The sequence below is a fragment of the Falco cherrug genome, chromosome 2 (assembly GCF_023634085.1).
Source record: "Falco cherrug isolate bFalChe1 chromosome 2, bFalChe1.pri, whole genome shotgun sequence".
Classification (NCBI taxonomy): domain Eukaryota; kingdom Metazoa; phylum Chordata; class Aves; order Falconiformes; family Falconidae; genus Falco; species Falco cherrug.
Genome location: NC_073698.1, coordinates 89,032,268 through 89,054,957, shown reverse-complemented (window position 1 = coordinate 89,054,957; position 22,690 = coordinate 89,032,268). Strand labels below are relative to the sequence as shown.

Here is a 22,690-nt window from a genome sequence, read left to right as displayed (position 1 = left end):
CTGAATTGTTCCTAGAGTTTGCTTTTAATTTTCTTGACCATCTTTCCAGTTCTCTGACCTCTCTCATTTGTCTCTGTTGCTGTCTTCTTGAGTTTTGATAAGTTAATAATGCCTGAGTTGTGCTAAAGCTAATTTAAAAGAAAAAAAATCCTTCAAAACACTGTGACATGAGTGAAAGTATTGCCACATGTTATAGAATTTCCTGGCTTAGAATAGACATGTCTAGTTTAAGATAAGTATTTGAGGAGGGAAAGATTTAATTCATAAATATCACAGGTAACTAATCAGAGAAGTCAAGGGAAGTGTTTCTGGTTAAAAATACTGGATAATAACGGATTGTCACAGGTACGTTTATTTTGCTGCACATTAGTCTTTTAAATGGTCTTCATTGGGTCATACATCAGCATATATGAATGGTATAGCAGTAGTACTTAACCAACTGTATCGGCATAAGGTGGTCTTTCATCTTACATATTTCTTGTCATGCAAGATGAGAAGAGAGGTTCTACCAAAACCTTCTCCATGTCCCCTGCTTTACATGTGTAAACAAAATCATGCCGGCCAGCCCAGAGGGCTTGCTGCTGATAATACAGGGTGGGATAGGAGAGGCAAAAGAAGGATGATTTGCTGTCAGGGGGGTGGGGGGGGGTATTGTTGGGTTTGTTTGTGTTTTTCACCCTCCCATCCATATCCCCTGATGCTACATGCTTCTGATGGATTGGGGGATGTTTTCTTTCAATAAATAGACATGTTTCCCAAGAATGTCTTCAGCTCCCTTATAGAGCCTTAATATTTTCATTTTGTTTCTCCCAGCCCCAAGTATCTGAAACTTGGGTACTGTTTTGGTTATATTAATCAACTTTGTTTTTCTCTTAAGTAGTTCTGCCATCATTCGGTGTGTCATAGCATTAATTCCTGTTTGTTCCATCTGTGACGTTATTAGTAGTAAGTTAATACCTCAAAAAGGCAAACACCATTCTTAAGACTGGATATAGTGTTTCTCAGGCAGCATATACTGCTGTCCTGCAGCTGATGGCTGCGCATTTGTCAGCACTTTTACTGTGGCAAAAGCCATAATCAACCAACGTTCATTGAAATTAATTTTCAAGAGAAAAATTTCATTTCCATTATTGATCCCCTAGGGCTCTCCTGAGAGTGACTTACTATAAGCAACAAGCACCAAGTAGGTCTGGCTACTTCAACTTGAATTATAGTAAATTCTTTTTATTGGAGGCTTTGGAGAATTGGATAAATGTTGGGAATTATATTGGAGTTTTTGCTGCTATTAACCTCAGCTAACCACATGGGCATCCATTCATTCATTTTAACATCTAGCTTAGTTCGTATCAAAGCAAAAATTCATGGCTTGCATCCACTCCGCATCTAAAATAATTTCGAAACAAATTATTATAGAATCATAGAGGGATTTAGGGTGAAAGGGGCCTCAGGAGGTTGCCTGGTTCAGTTCAACACTTCAAGGAGGGCTATCTTTGAAGTTAAATCTAGCTTCAGGGTTGCTCAGGACCTTGTCCAGCCATACTTTTTCTCACATCCTTGGCCTGGCCTTTCTGAAGGTCTTGTAGCTGTCCATCACAACACTCCACCATGCACTGTTCCACGTGCCACATCTCTGCAGTTATTGTGAGGCCATAGCTTCCTAAGACTGTGCATGAACTTCTAATTCCTCCTCTTGTTCCCTGTGCTGCATGTCTTTGTGTAGAGGCATTTGAGATGGGATTTCAGTTGGGCTGCCTTCAAGGGGGATGTGGGAACTGGTGTTTTCTCACAGCTCCTTGTACTGTGACTTCTCTCCAGGCCTTTGTCACCATCCCCAAAAAATCTAGCTGAAGGTCCTCCTTGTTAGGTTAGCAAGCCTGATAGAAAAGATGCTGTTCTGCTTTGGCAGATGGATCGTAGCAATTCCCACCTTGTTATTGAGGAAAGGCAAAGTATCAATTCCCTTAGCCTGGTGGCAACACTCTGCCTGATGCAGCCCAGGATGCCATTGACCTTGTTTGCCATTTTGCTTGATGGCATTTTGCTGACTCATGTTCAATTTGGTATCCACCAGTTTTGTGTCATCAGCAAGCTTACTGGGGGTACACTCTGTCCCATCTTTCAGATCATTAATGAAGATGTTGAACAGCACTGGACCCCTGGGCTACACTACTACTTGCTGGCCTAGTCTGACTAGACTGTTCCACTGATTGCTACCCTCTGAGCCCAGACACTGAGGCAGTTTCCAATCCACCAAGTTTTTCCATCCATGAGCTTATATTACTCCTTTCTTCTCTAGATTTATGTCCCCATGTGTCACCTACGCTTTTCTCCCATGACTTGTACTTACACATTCTGATCAAGTCACCTCTTGGTCATCTTTTTTGATGGTAGGAGACCGCTCTTCAAGGTCTATTGCTGTTACACATTTTTTCAAGGCCTTGAAACATTGTGGCTCTTGAGCATACCACTCATTATTCTGTATTTTTTTAAACTCTTATCACCAGGACTGTGTGTGTTCCAGTATCATTCTCACCAATAACTTTGAAGAAATTCACCTCAGCACTCATACACAGTTCATCAATATTGAATCTCCACATCTTGCTATACCTGCCTTCAAAGCTCATGTTGAATAACTTACCTAACCATGACTCTTTTCCAGTTAATAATTGCTGGCATACAGTACACCTGTTCTGTAGGTGTGAACTGTTGTCTTTGTTCCCAGTGTGTCATTTTTCTTTTGCTGTACTAACATGTATTTTGTTTTGAATGAGCACAGTTTACCAAACCAATTTCCTCATGCTTATCATTATTTGCTGTTCCGCTTTTGTCATCTGTAGATTTTATCTGAATTGCTTTCTCTCTTCTGCTAATCACTGATGTAAATGTTGAAGACTGTGCATAACCTCTTCTTCATGATACATCACCAGAATCCCTCTCTGTCCCTTAGTGACAAATGCTTGACTAGCATCACTTTGTGCCCTACAGACAATTGGTTTTTTTGAGATGCTTCAGCCTTGCACCTCTCAATCCATTTCACATGTACTTTATTAACACTGTACAATGCTAGTTCTATTGCACTGTCCTTTGGAAGTAAATCAAATACCATTCAAGAGATTAATTAAAGTACATCTGCCTTTCTCAGCCAAACCTGTAATCTTACGAAAAAATGAACTGTCATTTTTGGTTGAAAATTTTTGAATAAAAACATATTGACTGATGTTAACTACATTACTGTTCTTAAGTTCTTGATCACTTAAAGTCCCTGTCAGTATTTCTGTTGTTTTTCCTCAGGTTAATGTTAGACTGATGCATACAAATAGTTACATGGATTGTTCTGCTTTGCCAGTATAACTATTTCAAAGAAAATTAGCCTTTTGGTAGATACGTGGGTCTCAGTCTTTTGAGGTAGCTTCAAGTGTTGGGAAGTTCAGCAAGGAGCAGATCTGTTTAGCTCTAGTAGGTTTGTTAAGTTCAAGCATTTGTTATACAAATATGCTGAATTTTGAAGGCCTGTGAATTATTTTATTGCTAACAAACCAAAAGATAGTCCTTCGTCTTTATTTGCTGCTAGTCTATCACTGTGCTTTTCCAAAATACAGGAAGAAGTTACACTTCTGGGTTTTTGTGCTGTGAACTACTCTTGTTTTCATCATGTTATTGACTTGGCTCTATATTCTTAGTTAACATCTGTCTTAATTTTACTTAGTATTTTACTTCAGAAAACTTTTGATTTATGTCAGCAGCTGTCTGCTTTAAGCCTCCATTTCTTATACGTCTGTTTTATACATTCCACCAAGCTAAAATTTGCTTGTAATTATCCTTACGTTAAAAAAGAGGATTTCCAGTTGATTGGAACTGTACTTTTAGCCATATAAAATATAATCAGGTCATAATAGTGTTTTGCTAGGTAGTTGTAGTCTTCTACTCCAGTAATTTAATTTTTCTTTACCTGTTGTAATGAAATATTTTTTTTTTTTTTTTTTTTTTTTAGTAAGTATTCTGTCTAGATTTTAGACAATAGTAGTTCCAGAGACTTGGGACAACATGTATGTCTACCGCAAACTCAAAGCAGCAACACCATAGCAGCAAAATTTTTTCTAGCAGATAGAACGTGGCAACTAGCCTGTTTTGTTCTCAGGAGGTTGCAGTTGGAAAGCTTCCTTGGGCCCTGCTAGTTTCAGTATTGAGCTGTTGGCTTTAAAAGCCTTGCAGGTCTCAGTAGCAGGTAACCCTTTAAAAAAGGAAGGCTAATGTACTTGAAGGATCATACTTTACATGCTGCTTTTATGCAGTTTGTTCTTCCTGACTCTGATTTGCTAAAGAAAAAAAACTATCTGTGACAAAATGTCCATTATATTTTGCTTGCTGTGTCTGTCATCGGTGTATAAGCAACAGAAAAGTCTTTTCCCCATTCTCAGATTTTTTTAGTTCAATGAGTTTGTGACAGACCTGTATTTCTTTTGAGTTGGCTTTTTTTTGTTTAGTGCTTACATAGGAGCATCCGTTGGCTAAGGTCCATCTGGCTAGTTTAGTTGGTGTCTAGAATAGTTTAGGTTGAAGAAACTCCTGGATATGTTCTGGCCCAGCCATTGCACTCAGAACAGGTTCAACCTTGATGTTAGGTCAGGTTGTTCAGGGAGGTTCTGCAGCCTATCTAAGCAAGACCACTGTAGGTGCAGACAGATCAATTTTGTGCAGGTTTTTTTTCTACTCTTAACATGTTCCAATTCCTCCCGTGTAGTCATGCAACCAGTTCCAAATGGTCATGTCCACTTCTGTGATAAAGGAGTAGTACTGACTGGCTTCACATCAGTCCATTTGGAAATATTTTAAAGTCTGGTTTATGTAATTTGTTTCTGTCCGTATGAGTTGATTTAAGTTGTTGTATTTCTGTACCAGGGAGGGAATTGGCTGCATTTCTGGGACCTTTCGGTTTGAGGCTCAGCAAAAACGGCAGCTATTCAATTGCACTGATTTGGTCTTTGCTGCTGCTACCATGGCTGCTACTACTTCTTAAAAAAAGTTTTCAAAACTTACATCAATGTAATACGAGGTAAAGCTTAAGTTTTAAAACACTGCAACATTATAGGTGACTGGCTTGCCATTTTGTATGCCAAATCTGTCTAAAGCTGAGTTGTAGTTGAAATTTTAACATAAAATGGATTAGCATTTTTTTCAAGATAAAGGAAAACCTGTTGTTCCTATCTTAAACTAATCCACAACAGCTATTCTGAGATGCTGTTGTTCCTTTCTGGCTTCACTTGCATGCTTGAGATCTAGCAGATCAGCTTAGATTTTTGAGTACTTTCTGTTTGTATTGGGTCTGGCCGAGCCCCACAGCAGCCCTCACAGCACTGTGCTTGTGTTGGTAGCTAGAAAGGTGCTGATAACACACCAGTGATTTGGCTGCTGCTGAGCAGCGCTCGCACAGCACCAAGGCTGGCTCTCCAGCCTTCCCTCCCATCAGTAGGCTGGGGGTGGGCAAGATCTTGCGAGGGGACACAGCCAGGACAGCTGACCCAAACTGACCAAGGGGATATTCCATACCATATGGTGTCTGCTCAGCAACAAAAGCTAAGAGAAAGGAGGAGGAAGTGGGAAGCATTTGTTGTTTATGATGTTTGCCTTCCTGAGGAACCACTACGCGTACTGAAGCCCAGCTTCCTGGGAAGTGGCCAAACATTGCCTGCAGGTGGGAAGTAGAGAATAACATCTTTTGTTGTCCTTTGCTTCTGTGTGTGCAACTTTTGCTTTTGCTTCATTAAACTGCCTTTATCTTGACCCACAAGGGGTTTTTTTGGTCTTATTTTCTCCCCCTGCCCCATTCTGCTGAGAAGGGGAGTGATGGAGCAGCTTGGTGGGCACCTGGCAGGCAGCCAAAATCAACCCACCGCACTGTTCTTCATGGCAAGTAGTCAATATGCTCAATTATATAAGCCCTTGAAAAACTTAATAGCAAAGGCTATAAACTCTGTCTCTCAAAATTCCACCCCCCTCTGACTTTTCTTGTCATGATCTCTGGTCTGCATCTGGACAGTGTGCCATGTATGGAAATTTTCCCTCAAAAGATGCTTGTTATTAACATGGAGATTGCTATGGCATTGGGTATCAGATGTTGCTGAAGAAATTGCTCTCTCCTAAAGAAATGAAGAACTATTCAATCTGACTGTGGTGGGAAAGGTAAACTAAGTCAAGGCTGGGGGGAGGCAGAACAAGTGCTCTCTTCCCAAAAAGGATAGGCAGGTCTAAGGGAAAGTTTGAGAGAGACCCAAGAGGACTGCAGGAAAGAGCTGTGGGCAGGTGTTGAAAGTAGTTACATTTCTGTGGTGGTGTAGCCGAAGGGAGGCTAATGAGTAAGCAAGCCTGACCATCTCAGAATGCTTACCAGAAGGTTTTTTGAGACTTTTGAGTGTCTTGCTTGATGCTCAGTTTAATTGAATAACAGCAGCAGGAAGAAAATTGAGTCATTTAAGGTGGAGTTAGAGCAGTATATCTTTATTGTCTCAGAATAAAGTATGCTACAGATATATTTTAATTATTCAAAATCAAAGTGTTATAAAACCTGAAGTTGCGGTTGAAGTGTACACATCTTGATATATGAACCTGCCTAGTGTGTTCCAGCGAGCAGCTACGTTTATGCACAGTAGTGGTCGTCTGAGGGGGAATGAATGGGAAAGGGGAAAATCTGATGTAATGTAAATCAGTTTAATTGAAGCCCACAGGCATGAAAGTTCTTGAATTATAATCACTTGCTATAGCGTGATAATTGCAGTAAATGCAGTGTTAAACAAGTTGTTCAGGTGACCTTGTCATACTTGACATGCAGGTGGTATTGGTATTATGTGCTTTTGTTATTAATAAAATGTTAGCCAATAATAAATTCCTGGCAGATACATATCCTTCCAGATATGCTCTTGCAATGTGGACATGGTAGTATGTACCATGATAATTCTAATTAAAGATTCCTTTAAAACAGTGCCAAATTGGTTTCTCATTGATTCCACCTTCTGTATTTTCTCTCTCTTATAGAATCATTAAGCGATGATAGACATCTCTTTGACCAGAAAAATTATTGCTTTGAAGTCTTTACATTTGGCTGTAAGGAAGAGTGTATGTTTCACCCTTCCTTCCTCTTTTCTACTGGTTGTCTTTTGTCATCCTATGAAAATCCATCTAGATTTGCTAATTCTGTAAACATTTAAGAAAGTTTTTTAGTATGGAGCAGGAGATAGGCATGATTTAAAACACAAAACAAAACAAAAAAAACCCCACCCAACCCAAAATGAAAAAACAAAAAGCCAAACATAACCCCACTAAGTATGATTGCAAGAATTGAGTACAGGTGAGTAAAGAGACTAGCACTGGCATATGAGACTGGAGCTGGACCTGGGTGGATATAGAGGAAACTAAAAGCAAAGAAGCTGAATGGAGTGGAATTGGCTGAATAAGAATATTCAAATGTGGTATCTGTCAGATAAGCACCTAGCTGGGCATGTGTGCTTGAAATAGCATGAGGAGGCAGGCATGGATGAAGATTGCCTGTGAAAATTTGGACAAGAAAAGCAAGCAACTGTATTTGAGTATGATTGCTCTAATAAGAAAAGGATGAGAAAATACTTCAGTCTTTGCCTGCCTCTGCTATTGACAAATACTGGGCAAAATGTGGCTTGCAGAGGAGGTGGAAATTCACTGTTATTATGGGTTACTCTATTTCAAGCAGCAAAATCTGTGAATTCCTTTAAACTATTTTGAAGAATGGGCAGAAAGATGGAATTTGTTATTTTTTTTTTAATTTAAATATAGAAGAGGGATCCTGACTCCTAGGAAGAATACTGCTTACTTAAGTTTAATCCAGGTCATTTATGTATGATGTTATCCCATTCTGTCTTTTTTTCAGTACCTTGCAGCCTATAGGTTGGACAGCACTCATTAGCAGCTGGTCTGTATTTGTTTCTACCCATTGCTTAGTGGATGCCCTTTACCTTACTAAGTACGCTCTCTGAAACTTTGTGTAGAATTATTTATCTTTCTCATGGAGTTTTCTGTGGCACACTTCACAGTAGGATCAAGTGGCTCTTAAAGAACATCTTTGCAAGAGCTGTGTAAAGCAAGGAGGCAAATTAATATTTTTATTTTGCAGAGAAATGAGGCATAGGAGAATGAACATCAAATGTGTCTGTAAGTTTTGGTGCCTAATTTGTGAAGCAAGGAACCTGATTTTTTAGGATGCATGGTAGTGTGTAACTGCCTGAAGCACAGCTTTCAGGTTATGGTTGGATCCCCTCAAACTTCAGCAGTGTAGACCTTCAGATTTCACTGGAAAAAAAATGATTCCTCAGGTGATCGTTACTTGTGAGTCCTTTCAGTAATCTGGAAGTGGCTTGTCCAGCAGCATGGAGAATCTGTATAGCAGAGGCAGTAACGCGTTTCAGCTCCCTGGGGCCAGATTCAGTTGCCTTTAGCACTTTGTTTTCATTTCTTCCATTTTACTACACGCTGTCCAGTGTTCACAATACGTAGGCATGCAGCAGTCGCCTTGTTTACTTTGCAAGCCTGTTTTATCCTAATGGTAATCTAGTCCTTTAATGAGAATTAAAATACAGATGTGGTCCTTTAACTGTAAATTGACGTACGATTTGTATGTACAGGGAACTGAAATGAGGATTACACCAGATTCTTCTGATTGCATGCTTCTTGCAGCTTAATGTATTTTTCATGTACTCTCTATGTGAACATCCATTGCTAAAAGGTGTCATTGCATTTTATAGGAACCATATGCATACATCTGATGGCAGAATTTGGCCTGTGTAGAGATATAACTTGTTTTTATTAAGGTTATAATGAAAATTAAGCTGTCAGCCATTTAGTTAGTTCACTGTGGCATAATAAATGTTTCAGCACTGTACTCATGCTCCGGTAATATACAACACACAATTTCTTGTGAAGTCAATTAGTAACATGTATTAGACGTTTTTCAGCAGTTTTTTTCTTAGGCAAAATTATTTCTATGTATTTGTAACATATTTCTGAAATAATTGGTTTGAATGTGGTTTCTTGAAGTCTTAATAGAACTGTAACAATAAGTTATTTACAATTATAAAGAAAATAAGTTTAAAATCATCATTTATTAAGTATATAATACTATTCATAGGTAAATGTTTTAATACAGTAGGTATTCTGTTAGAAACCACTTGATCTGATAATGTTAAGAAATTTCTTTTTAAGCAGTTGCTTCCTCTCTATTTTGGATTTTAATCATGACTTAAGCTTTCATGTCTTACTAATGCTGCTAGTGAGAGAACTTGAGCACTAAATAGTTTACTTAATTATCCACTATTCAACAGTTGCTAGTATGTGGGGGGGGGGGGGGAGGGGAGTGGAAATTACAAAAAAATGCCATCTCATCTTTAGGTCTGCTATGAACAGAAAAAGCAAAGGCAGATAAGATGACTGCAGCTACCCTGTCTGCTTGGCACCGTCTTCCTCCTCCCCCCTCTCTCTCTCACTTTCAGTTTTCAGTGTAATGAAGAACAGGAGAACAATATTCTGTAATTAAGGATTCCATTAAGTTGAAGAAAAGAGCAAATGGAGTTGTTTGTTCTCCTAGCTGAAAAAATTTGTCTGGGGTGGGGGTTAGTGGTAGTAGTGTAGAAAGAGAGAGAGGTGGGTGGAGAGACTAAGTCAGGGCTGTTTGTTGAATATACTGTTAAGGACTGTTACCATCCTAATTAATCAAGTTAGAAATTACAGCTGTAGTCGGTTTCCCCCCAATTCTTGTTATCAATTTTCTTCTCTTTTGAGACAAAGCAAATATAAATTTTGTGTTCATTTGTCATTCGTTCTTTGACTTCAGCATCTCTGAAAATAACAATGTAGCACAAAAGACCAGTATTTACCTAGTTGTAATGTGGGTTGCCATGGTGTTTTGCAAATTATTGCAATTATGTTCACCATGCGAGTCGCCCTTGGTAACTGGCGAAAAAACTGATAATCCTGTTTTGAACAAAAGGTCAAATTGCTGAATAGAAAGTCTTGATTAACTAAAAGATGTACAAAGTGGAATTATTTCCTACCATTCAGAAATAGTTCTTGATCGGGTTTGGGGGAGGGGGTGAGTAAGTACATCTGATTACTGAAGTACAAAGCATTGAAAGGATGTTGTCTTGAGCCTTTCATGTAGTCTTAATGGTGGCTTTTTTGTCAAATTTACCCATTTGCGGCATTGAAAGAGGCAGCTGCATTTAAGCTTGAGAGATGGTGCTTTTTCAAGAGTTCAGTGCATGGAAAGTTCTCAGCAGTATCTGCAGTTTACTATTAGACCTTCAGCTATTAAAACTGATGTGCTGCATTTGAGCCCATAGCTCTTGGTGCTTGTAAAACCCTCTGACTGATGATCTAATAAAGTGCTCTTACCGGACAATCTCTGATCAGATACTTTAGAAAAAAATAAAAAAAAATAATAACCACTGCTCTGAAAAGGATGGGCGTAAAAAAACCACATGGCTACACTGAAAAGTTTGCTTTTGTAATCTGCAGTGGAAATATTAGTAAATACAACTTTATTTTCAGTTTAAGTACTTGAAAGGGCCGATGTATTTCTCCAGAAATCATTTTTATTTACAGTTAAAAAAGTAAAAATCAATCTGAAAATGCTAAAATTTCTTCATAATCACCAGCCTCAACAATTGCATACAAATACTTAGAGGGAAGGATCCTCTTCCCGTTGTCATATTCAAAACACTGTGATGGATTTCCTGCACTTTAATGCTGTGAATTTCCTTTCCTCTTTCCTATTTTTTCTTATTGGGGGCAGGGGGCGAGGGAAGAGGTGAGGAGGATTAAGGGGTTTTCTTTTTTAATTATTCTACTTTTTGTTTTTAAATAGCTACCTGGAAATTAATTCTTAAAAGTTTGGAGAGCCTGTGTGAGAGCAGCATGAAAGCAAAGTAAACCTTAACAAGTTTGTGGGTTTACATTCTGCATCACCTAGCAACCCCCCGGCTCAGCCAGTTCTCTTGTCTGCCCCCAGTCCTGTTTACAGACCATTCAGACTGCTCTTCGAAACCATGAAAGATATTCAGTTTCATTAGTGCCATTCTCAAGGAGAAAATAATTAAACTTAAATGAACAAACACTGCTTAGTGATGCTTTAAACTTTTCTAGTTTAAGGTGACCAGACCATTGAGACCACTTTCTCTGCCATTACCTTTAACTCCTTTGAGCTCCTCTAAACTTGCGTATCTATGTATTTATGTGCATTATCATTTTTAAAGTTTTCACAACTGTATTAACTCCTTCAGTATTTAGAAATGTTCATAACCGTATTACAAAGATATATGTTTCACATAAACAATCTTTTTGTCTCTTGAACTTGAAATGTATACTTCAGTTGACAAACCTTACTGTTACTGCCATATACATGCGTAAAATCTGTGTGTTCTGTATTACATCTAGTGTCATATTGAACTTCCTGCAAGACAAGTCTGTGACAGAGGAAAAAATTAAAGGACTGTACAAATGTTGATGGGAGAGGGAAGAGTGGAAGAAGAGGCTGGGGGGTGGGGGGAGAGTAGAGTGTTTTTAGCTTTCTGAGCAAAGCAGAAGCATGGGTTTGAAGAAATCTGGAGTTCTTGCTGTTTGTATGTTGCTAGATTCTTTAACAAGCAATACACGGATGAGCTGTATGAGCTTTTTGTGGTTAGTTGACAGACAAAGCAGAATTTGTTCTGAAGCAAGGTACTGCACGTTGTGACCTATTATAGCCTAAGAATGTGGCTTGCTTTGAGTTGTATGAATAGGGAGAATATTTTGCAGAATGGACTTGAATATCCTTCTAGAAGTTTTAGCTCTCCATACAGAAATATATAAGACATCTTTCACTGATCCTTTTCTCAATGTAGTTTTCCATATGTAGTCATTTTAAGTTATGTCTTCTCCCAGCTGCTTGCTTGAAATCCAGTTTAGCTGTTTTCAGATTGTTTTACATGAAATAGTTGGTAATTGCTGGTTCACTTTGTGAGCAGTATGTTAGCCTATGAACACTTGTGCCCTACTTATTAATGTTTTAGGCACGTATTTTGGTGCCTAGAACCTTATTTTACTGAGGATAAGAAGACCAAGGTATTGGCTTTGATGTGAAGTAAAGCAGAACATACTTGCTAATTTAGTTTATAATGTACAACTGTTAAGGTGGGAATTTGTCCACTTGTGGTGCTATTACATGTGTTTAAATGAGGGCCACTGTTTGCATCAAACCTATCATAAAGGTTTGGAGTGCTCTATTATCCTTTCAGCAGGCTGATGATAGAGCCTCGTCTTTGCACAAATGAGATCAATAAGTTTGAAATAACTTGTATGAAATGACATGACTGTACATTTAAAGATGTCTTACTTTTTTAAAAAAATCAATTTTTAATAATATGTAAAACTCTTACATTGACATACAAGATATTTTTCACTTCTGTCTTCTTTGATAGTTTTGTTTAAAACATTTTTTTACATTAGCTTGAACATTTGGGTTCTTTTTAGGGGGGTAGGGTGTATTTCTTGCTTCTGTTATCTCTTGCTTTCACACACACACACATGCCCCAAGACTTTTAATGGTCAAACTGGCGTGACAGTTACTGCTGAGAGTGATATTTTCTAGAGATTAATGAAGTTTTCTTTCAGTCTTGAGTAGTTTCTTTCAAAAAGATTTTCAGTTCTGTTGTTCTAGTATCATCAGCCTTTTCAAGGTAGAAGGACATTTTGTGTTCTTCTGAGAAACATAGGTAGTATTGATTTCCTATCATGCTTTCTTTAAGGTAGCAAGTTAGTGTAGCTACCTTGCCCCCAGTTACACAGTTTGTCTAGTTGCTTTGAACCGTCACAATCTGGTCCTTCGTGTGGCTCCTGTTGACTGCAGTTGCCTTTGAGTCAGTTTGGGCTGGCAGCTTTCCAGCGGGGAACGGAGACAACAGATACAAGTGTCTCTGAGAACAGGAGCTTTCAATAGATAGTATTTTGGAGAGGGTGTCCTTCTCTTTTACCAGCAGTACTGTCTCATTGGGCAGTAAAGCAGTCATTTGCCTTCCACTAGGAAGTTATTGGCCAAGACGCTTCAATTTGATAACATCCTTTAATGTGGTTCCAGTGGTAATAACGCTGGATATAAGACCAACCATCTCCAGGTTCTGTACTGCTTTCAAGTAGTACACTTTAACAGCAATTCATATTGCCTTGTTAATATTCTTTGCTTTTAAGAGACAGTTTTGTATTTTTCCTGAAAGATTGCATCTATATATTAATCATTCTGGATAAGGCTGAATTCAAGAGGAGCAGAATGAACCATCTAGGAAAGGAATTTCCTTTCTTTATAAGAGTTTTTTGTCCAGTCCATCCCACAGCTGAATTCAGATCAGGTATATAGGCCAAAACTCAAGAAGCTCTGAAAATGAGGAAGTGCTCTGAAAAGAAATTGAAAACGTATCTTCAGCTTCCATTTGAAGTGAGGCAGCATGAAATGGAGTGTGAACTGCCTGGTTCCTGTTTACTTTTTCACCTAAATGGGATGGTCAGGTAGCATCAGAATCTAAAAATACTCATACTGGGAAATGTAACCTGTTTTTTCTGGATGAGGAGCTGGCTGCAATATTTATTGTATAGAAAAAGAAAAATGAATGTGAAGTCAGTGGCCAAGAGTGAGTTGATAAAATAGTTCCTCATCTTTACTTGTGGTCCAAATAGTCATATACCACACTGGATCTATAATCAGGTCTCTTAACGCTCTGTAGTTAGCTTTACGTATAAATTTCAGGAACAAATTTCAGTCATCATTACTATAATAGTTACTAAAACTGTTTGCATTGTTTCTTGGATTTTAAAGCCAAATGTACGCAACTCCTAACAAAATACCAGAGAACACAGAATAAACATTCCCTGGGTAAGGGTTTTAAGATGTAGGATAAATTTATGAAGGAATTTATGTAAATCTAAGATGCTTCACCACTCTGAGCATATGCTGCAATATCTTCCCCTTCAGCTAGAACAAGCTTGCCAGCATGTTTGACATGGTACCTATCCCACTCAAAATAAAAAGACAGAAGCTCTAGTCAGCCAGCATCAGTAATAGACTCTTAACCCAGCTCCTTTTATGAAATAATTTATTTGAAGAGTCTGTGAAAATATCAAAGGCATTTATTATTGTGAGGTAATTAAATGTTACAGTTAGGACGGCAGTATAAAGCCTTAAAATATCCTCAAAGGTCATCTTTGTTTTATATACTCAAATTTGAGTATAAATATGTTATATAACTTAGTTTTAAGATATTTTTTTAGATTTATTAATTTGAATAATTTGATAATTGATTTAAAGTTTCAATTATGCCTGGCAGTTCAAGCGAACTTGCACATACTCTTCATTGTGAAATTCTTCTACATTTTGAAATTCTAGGATGAAATTTGGACATATCTTTTCTCTAGTAAGGGATCTTTTGAACCTAACATTAGGGCTTCTGACCCAGTACAATTTGATCTCTTTGTGGTAATGTATTAAAGAAGTGGGGAGCTTTTCCAGTAATTTCTTGTTGAAATTTTGACAAAGTGGAAAAAAGTTTGGAATGACTAGTGTATCGATAACAATTAATATACGTAAACTACTTTACGATTTAGAGATGTCTGAACCTACTTATTGAAGAGGCATTGCAGGTCCCCTAGATTTCCTTCAAAGATAAATGATCTTTCTCATGGTCTCACAAATACATTATTTTATTAGTGCTTGGTGTCTGGTTTGCTTGTGGGATATCAAGCTTTGCAGGGTCCTGAAGAAGTTGCTGACCCAGAATTCTACATCAATGATTGCTTCTGACTCCATTACTCTGGATTTTAGGGTTGATTTGTGTAATTCGTGTCAATAGAGTATGCTGGTTCATTCCTTATCATGGATATCATCATTGATAGGAAGAATGTCAAACTAGGTGGGGTGCTACATCTGTGAAGCTGCAGGCCCACCTTCAATTTCCAGAGCTAACTTTGGTAGTAGTCTTTTATAGAGCTAAAAAAAAGTCTGTTCCCTCTGAGAAGCTGGTGGTTGCATGATTTTTTATAAGGGCTTCATTTCTGATGGTGGTCATTTTGCTGGGGGATGAGGAAGGAAGGAAGGAAGCCTGATGGTTCATTTTCTATATATAGTGATCTTCTGTGACAAGGTATTCTTTTTGTTTTCCCTCAAATTTCTTTCTGGCAAAATTATCTCCAGATATCACCATGATGAATTTACTTGTCTTTTCTTTCCCCTGCCCAAACAGGGTGGGTGACCAAGAGGTAGGGTTTTTGATATCACGAGATGTTCCTTTCATATGTTGATCCAGTCTTTTATAAGTTCAGATGGTTCCGTTTCCAGGCTGTTCCTATTAGTACTGACGAGTTCCAAAGGAATGGCTGTCTCTGCTCAGGCTGTCTAGGAGATGCACAGACTTGTCAGATGTCTTAAGATATTGCCTGTGTGGAGCTGTCCTGATCAAAGTGTTCTCCACTGAGTCTACATTGCTAGTCTCACTGATAAATTACTCTATCCATAAGACTGATCAAGGAGCTGTCTGATGTATCTTTTGTACTAGCTTTGGAAGGACAACCAGGATGAAGCAGCTGCAGAAGGTATATGAAGCAGGCAGGCACTATGATACCACCAAGAGTTACTTTTCCTGCAGATGAGAAGTGTGCTTCTGATTATGCCAATCCTAGCCTCATCAAGTCCTCCATCTTGACAAACCCTTTCAAAAATTCAGTGAGTCTATCCCTTTCTTGTGTCTAGCAGCAGTAGAATTGGTTTCTTTATAAGAGGGGTCTTCTGAGGATTTTACCAGGCACATTTCCCCATTAAAAACTGTGACGTTGCCGGTGGAACCTGAGTTATGCTGGACTTCACATCACTAAATGGGTAAAGCTTCCCGTGTGAAATCTCATTTCACTACTTATGATAGCATCGCTGACCTGAGGGGATTTCTTCTTGGGATTGTAGCAGTGGCAGGTAGATGTCACTCAAGTCTGTGCTGTCTCCTGAAATTCCAGTGTATGACACTAGTTCTCACAGTGTCATTCAGATTTTCATTGCTGCTGAGATCTCACCAAGGTGGTGCGAGTGCATTGGATCAAGTCAGTGTTATTACTAGAGTATTTCTTTGTTCTGAGCAGGCAAAAAAGCAGATTTGAAGTTGAAATTACTTAAAAGTAATTAGGCTTCTGGTGCACAGCAGAAAAACTTTCCTAACTTTAAAGCAAGCAGTAGCTCATCTTTAAGTTGATATTGATGGCACCTATGGTGTTTCAAATGTAAAGTTGTGCTGTAATTCTCAAAAGGTGTAGCTACTACTAGGAGTCAAAACACTTGTCAAAGGATGTGCAAACAGAGATTTTGGCTCAAGTTCTAATTCCTGGGATGCTGTATACTACTGAGGATCATTTGTCTGTCTGCTCCCCCAGACAATTCAGATATTTACAGAAGGCACAGGTGGAACAGGGAGAACACACCTGTGATGTAGAACAAGTTATTGCAGGTGGAACTGGTAACTTTCAGGTCACTGAGTCAAGTCCACTGTTGCCACAAGAAACTTCATATAAAATATTTCATAAAATCATCTCTCTTTTAACATTGCATGGGGGTATCAGTAGACTGGATAGTTTACCCAGTAATGCAGTATGTGGAACCTCATCCTTCCAGGGTTTTAAAGCCACTTCAACCAGATTTGTCTTGTTAGGCAACGCTACCCATAATAATGGACATTGGCAGGAAAATGGGGTTTGAAGCTTCTGGTCTTGGAATTAGTGGAAATAATATGCTTTTGTAAGAGCAGTCTGCAAGGGGAGGTCAGTTTGAAGTTAGAGTGGCTTGATTAGTAACTCACAATGATGCCTGAATCAGAATTTTTTTGTTGTGTTCTCTCTCACATTTAGCCTTCCAAAAGCTGATTTGCTGATCAGTGACATGAACAGCAAGCAAGCTTATGCTGGTTGACTAGGAAAGCGTGTCCAGGTTGTGTTCCTACACTTCCCTTCTGGCAAGTATGATGATATAGGGTGATAATTTCAGCTCTGCAGTGAGGAAGCCATGGATTGTGGATCCAGTGTGCTTGAGTTTAGGTATCTCAGCCATCTGGAGGTTGAACATCATCCACCAAGATCCCATTTCCAAAAATCCACGTTAAGATTGTTTTCAATGGAGAGTAAGATTGTAGAGAAGCAAGCACTAATGACATTTTAAATTCAACTCCTAAGTGACTGATAGCGGCCTCTGAATAGTTTTCAGTGTTTGCAGCTTTTTTTCTTTTTACTTTTACTTTCACGTTTTCATTCCATGTGAACTTTTAAAGCATTGTAGTCAGCATCCAGACTGTCTGAAGGCAGGAAGAGATACAGAACTGAAGTGTCATAGACAAGCACATCCAGTCCTCTACTGTGGCAGGCAACCAAGCTACATTGTGAAATGTAATTTGTAAAAACTATTAAAATAAAGCTGAATAAATGCATGTTGTTGACTCCTGCAACTTCTGTTTGAAAGGCTGTTCCAAAACCACTTGCCTCTGTATTTTGGGGTAATATTTATAATGCTTGTTGATCACTAGAATGTGAGAGGCTAATTCTCAAGAACAGACTTACAAAGAAAGAAAATTACTTTTGACTTGCAAATTTCTCCCCATTAGCTACAGTTTGTGGACATAGTGCTCTTCAGGGATTTTCTTTTATATTGTGCATTTACTTCAGGGGTTTTTTTGCATACATTTTTTATATTTATAAATGAACTAAGCATTTGTAGACAGAATGTTTGGAAATGCTAGTTGCCTTTTTTTTTTTCCCCCTATCAACTTGTATTTCATTTCCCACAGTGTTGCAGATACCAAGTAGAACAAACCTGAAGGTTTCCTATTACGATTTTGTTTGATCTATTGCAAATAAATTTACAGACTCAGTGATAGCTGCTGGGAAATGAAGGATTGGTTTTGTTTGGTCAGTGAAGATGACAGGCATGGATCAAATAAGGGTTAACAATAACGCACTTGAACAAATTGAATCAGAACATAATGCATGTATTGAAATTGATTACAACATGCACGTCCATGGAAAAGTTTTTTGTTTAAAATAAATCAAGGCTATGGCTTAATTACTAAAGCAAAACAAGAGACATAAAGAGCTACATGTTTCTGATACTGCTTTTTTCAGAAATAACTCCCTTCACACAGTTATCTACATGTTTAATTTCCATGCATAATAGCAACAGTTATTGTTGTCATTTGTTAAGAGAGATTAACAGATACGAAGTACAAACAAAAGCAAATAAGGCCTGAATAGAGAGGTGACAAAGAAGAAAAGACCTCTTTAATGTTAATTATAACTGGTAGGAAGTCTACACAAGTGACATTAATTGTTTTCTATATGAATTGAAGGGACATGTAGTTAGTATCATGTTTGGGTTTTTTATTGTAGGCAACAATGTAGATCTTTTTTAAAATAAAGTTTGTTGAGTTTATTACACTGTTCAGTGAAAGTTGTATGTTTTGACCTTTATTTGTTAGTAGCTGAAAACAAGTATAATAGTAAGCTCTTGAATTTGAATCCTTATTTTATCCCAAGCTATTGGTTTTAGTTTAAGCAGGAGTTTTCAGTCTTTTTTCAACTGTATTTTGTGACTAGCAAAGATCAGCATGTTCTGCAACAATAACTGCATTAGACAGAAACAATTGCATAAAGAAACTTGCTTCAGATATCATTATTCAGTGCTAGTTTGGGTGGACCATCTGTGCATTCCCTTATAAGACAACAGAAGCAGTACCTTGCAAGTGGTGTAGTCCTTTGTTTCTTAATTGTTAGCTAAAAATGCCAATAGGTGGCAGAAAACACACTGTTACTTTTATCATGCATTATTTTCATGGTTATCTATTTTTGAGTGTTCTGCTCAGCTGAGGTTGGGATGCTGCTCCCATTCCAGGCTTTGTTTTTTCAGTTGCACTTGCATTCCTTAACTAAATACCATACTATCTGGCAGTTTCCATGCTTTGTTTTTCTAGTATAATACATTGTTTTAAAGTTCAAATGTAGTCATTTAATATGTTTTGAGTCATAAGTGTTCTCTTTGTGCACACAGAATCTTTTCATAGTTACAGCTGAAACAATTATGCTTTTAAATAGGAGGGTTTTGGAATGGGTGAGGACACCCTCCGTGCCTCCCCCTGCCTGGATGTGTATTTTAAGGCTCTGTTTGTGTCAGACTGCTCCCAGATGTCTCATAGGAAGGTAGATATGCCACATAATAAGCAAACACGGCATAAACAGCTTTCCACACAGAGCATAGGGTTTGTCTCTAAGAATTAATTTAATGGAAGATCTGTAACAATTCATTATCCTTTCCAGAAATGTTTTTGTGCTTTCCCTCACAGTGGCTCTAATGATATTTGCAGTATTCACATAAGTGAGTGCCTGAAGATCTCAGTGCTATCCTTGAGTAGCTTTTTTCAGTAGAAAATTATTCCATGTTTATTAAAACTGAGTTATTTAAAAAATGTGAGGCAATAGATTAGCACGTTCCTATTTTAGAAATAAATCTTAGGTTCGATCGCAAAACCAAAGCAAAGAACTAGCATTTGTGATTGAGGCTCATTTGTGTCTGCTGACTCCAGAATATACAAGGCAGGTGTTTATGTTAGGTCAGGTTCTAAATTAGAACTTCTTCTGGTGAAGCGTCTGCTGATGAATTAGCTCAGTCTTGTTGAACAGTGTCTAGCTTTCTAATGTCACTTGTGAAATGTTTGTCATAAGTAATGTATACGTGACAAGGATTGAGTGGTACTAGGACTGCTAGTGCAACAGTTGTGCAAGAGACCAAAATTAAATCCACCAAAGATTTCTGAGTTCTTGGAATTTTCTCACTCTGCAGTATTAAATACATAGTGATTTACATTGTTAATCTGTGTAACAATAAAACTCAAGGATAGTGATCAGATACGCTGATCATACTGTTTCCAAAAAGCTTGCTCTGACAGTAGGTATACCCTTATTTTAAGAGAGTCTAGAGCAGTGTTTGCTCATCCCAAAATCTGTTTGGTGAATCGCTTTTTAGAGATACTTTTTTCTTCTTCCGCTTACTATAAGTGGATCATAGGGTGACTGGCTTAGATTGGGTGTCAGGCTTTTAGATATCCGAAGCTGAATCAAAATGAACCCTAACTGCATGCCTTAATGGACTCTCCATTTCTGCATTACGGACTTGAGCACACATTTTAGGTACTGTTATATACTGCTGTTGGCATGAAGTTCCCCACAAAGTTTTTCTAGTTTGCCTGCATGGGCATAAAAGCTCCTCCTTGCAAGAGTAATGGGAAGTGTTTTGATGGGCTTGGCACTGAGTGGGATTGATGTTGAGGATATAACACCATGGCTGGAGAACTGGTGAAAGAAGAGAGGTCTCCAGAATAAATGAAGTTGTTTTAAAAGGATTTGAGGTTTCATCTTAAAAAAAACCAAAAAACCAAGAAAAAACTAAATCAGACTTCTAGCACTTTTGAAAAGATTATAGCGAATATATTTTTAAGTTGAAGAAAGGGTTAAAGCTGACAAACATGAAAGAACATAGTGTTCAGGTTATCTGATCCTTTAGAGAACAAGCTGCAAAGCCAAACAACCAACCAAAGACGTCTCCGCATACTCCAGTAAATGATAGGAAAGAAATTGACAGAAATAAGTTTAAAAAAAAACAACCAACAAACACCAAACCTAAAGCTTTTAAAAGTAGACATTGTCAAATCTTATTTTAACAAGGTTTTGGAAAATGGAAAACTAAAGTTTATGTATTTCTTCACATGTAACTCAAATACCTTAACTTTAAACTAAGCTACTGACATAGTCATACAGAATCAGGACTGGATTACTGAGGTACAAAATACAGATTCAGCTTTGGCCATGCCAGTGAGAAAACTTAAGTCGTGTCTTACTAACAAATTTGCTTCACCAGCAAACCAGAATCTCCAGGCAATGAAAGCCAGAAAAGGTATATAGTTGCAGACTTTCATTATTGACTTGTAACCAATATGGTGATGGTGACAATAGTGCTCCAAGTGGAGCTGTGGAAACTGGAAGGGTAGGAAATGTGATAATTCGAAACCTGAGTTGTCACTGTGAAAAGTGGGTAGAAGCCATTGCCAGAGCGTAATGTTGGGACAGCTTGTTAAAGAGCCAGTGAGAAGGGAAGCAAGCAACTTTTTGATTTGTCCTCTGATTTGTAATACATCTGTCAAAGTACCAGGAATCCTGGTATGGTTAGGTTAAACTTCTTGGCAGGAGCAACAAAAACAAATTTTGGAAACGGAGGCAAATATAAACAGTCACTGTTCCCAGCAGAGACATTAACAGCTGATAATCTGAAATGCAGAGTTTGACAGTGCTGAGCTGCTCAGGGCTGCTAAAAGCAGGAACTGTTTGAGGAGAGTTGCAGAAAGACCTTGTGATACCAAGTTGACTTGACAGTTAACAATGGAAGACTGATTGCTGTGCCAAGTAATGTTAAGTGATGCAGATGCTAAAAAATCCATCTTAATTTTGCATACAATGTGTGTAGTGACTTACTGGTGAAAAATAAAATTACAATTCTTGGATAATAATAAATATCTTTCTGGAAATCACTGCTCAGTACTCAAATGCTCAGTAGTGCTTCAGGGAAACAGAACTTGAGGAAAGAAAGAAGCAGAGAACAAAATGGTAAATACCATCTCGTTTCTGTATAAATTCATGTTCATCTAGTATCCTGAATACAGTGTGCAGTACTGGTTTCATCTCCCTCACCATTTGTCCCATTTTCTTCCACCCCCTCATTTCAAAAGGGACCTGGAAGAGATTCAGAGAATGGCAGCAAAGATGTGGAGTGGTTTTCATGCAAGCTGTGGTTTGGAAAAGAGTTTGCTTGCAGTTGATGTGATGGAGATCTATAAAATCATGAGTGGCATGGAAAAGGTGAATGCAGAATGATTGCTCCTAGTCTCTACTGATACAAAAACTAGAAGGCATTAAAAAAGAAAAGTGTGTGTGTATGTGTGTGTTTTCAAGAAAAATAAGGTACTTTTTTGTATAGTGTGTAGTTGTTCTGCAGGCTGGTGCAGATGCTAAAAGTTTACATTTGTTCAGAAAGCACTTGAAGTTCATTGGGATGGGGTAGTAATGCATCTGTCACCACTTTACATAGAGACAGTGATTCAGAAGGTCCTTGAGCCATTCCCCAAAGCTGGGAAAATCTTCTGGAAAACTTTTACTCTGTGCTTTCTTTTATGCTCTTCCTTAGATATCTGCTGTTGGTGGATTTTAGAGGTGAGGTGTGGCATTGGTTTAACCTATGGTTGAACCTGGTACAAAAGGAAAATTCTTAACCAATCCCAGAAGCATTGTTCCTTTCATTGTCTTAAGGGAAGCCTGTTGTGTTGTCTCCCTGAGCTGACATAGAGCAAGCAGGCTCAGATTTTATTTCATTTTAATGCACCAAAATGTTAGGTTTTCCTAAATGAGTCAGTTTATGTTGAAGTCTTCATAGCTTTCTGTTTTAAAAATAACTTTAAAAAGAAGAAGAGAAAATAAAAGAAAACTTCTGGATGTCATCAGAAAACCTAAAAGTTCATAGTTTTTCCTCTCTAAAGCACAGGCAAGGAAATGGCACTTTACTTCAAAATTTAATTTGTTG

The 22,690-nt window shown here is 38.1% G+C and overlaps 1 protein-coding gene across 2 annotated transcripts in view; it reads left to right on the top strand.

Annotated features, from left to right (window-relative positions):
- Positions 1 to 22,690, top strand: part of POLA1 (DNA polymerase alpha 1, catalytic subunit) — a 204,209-nt gene that overhangs the window by 114,379 nt on the left and 67,140 nt on the right. The gene's annotated exons all lie outside the window — the stretch shown is intronic.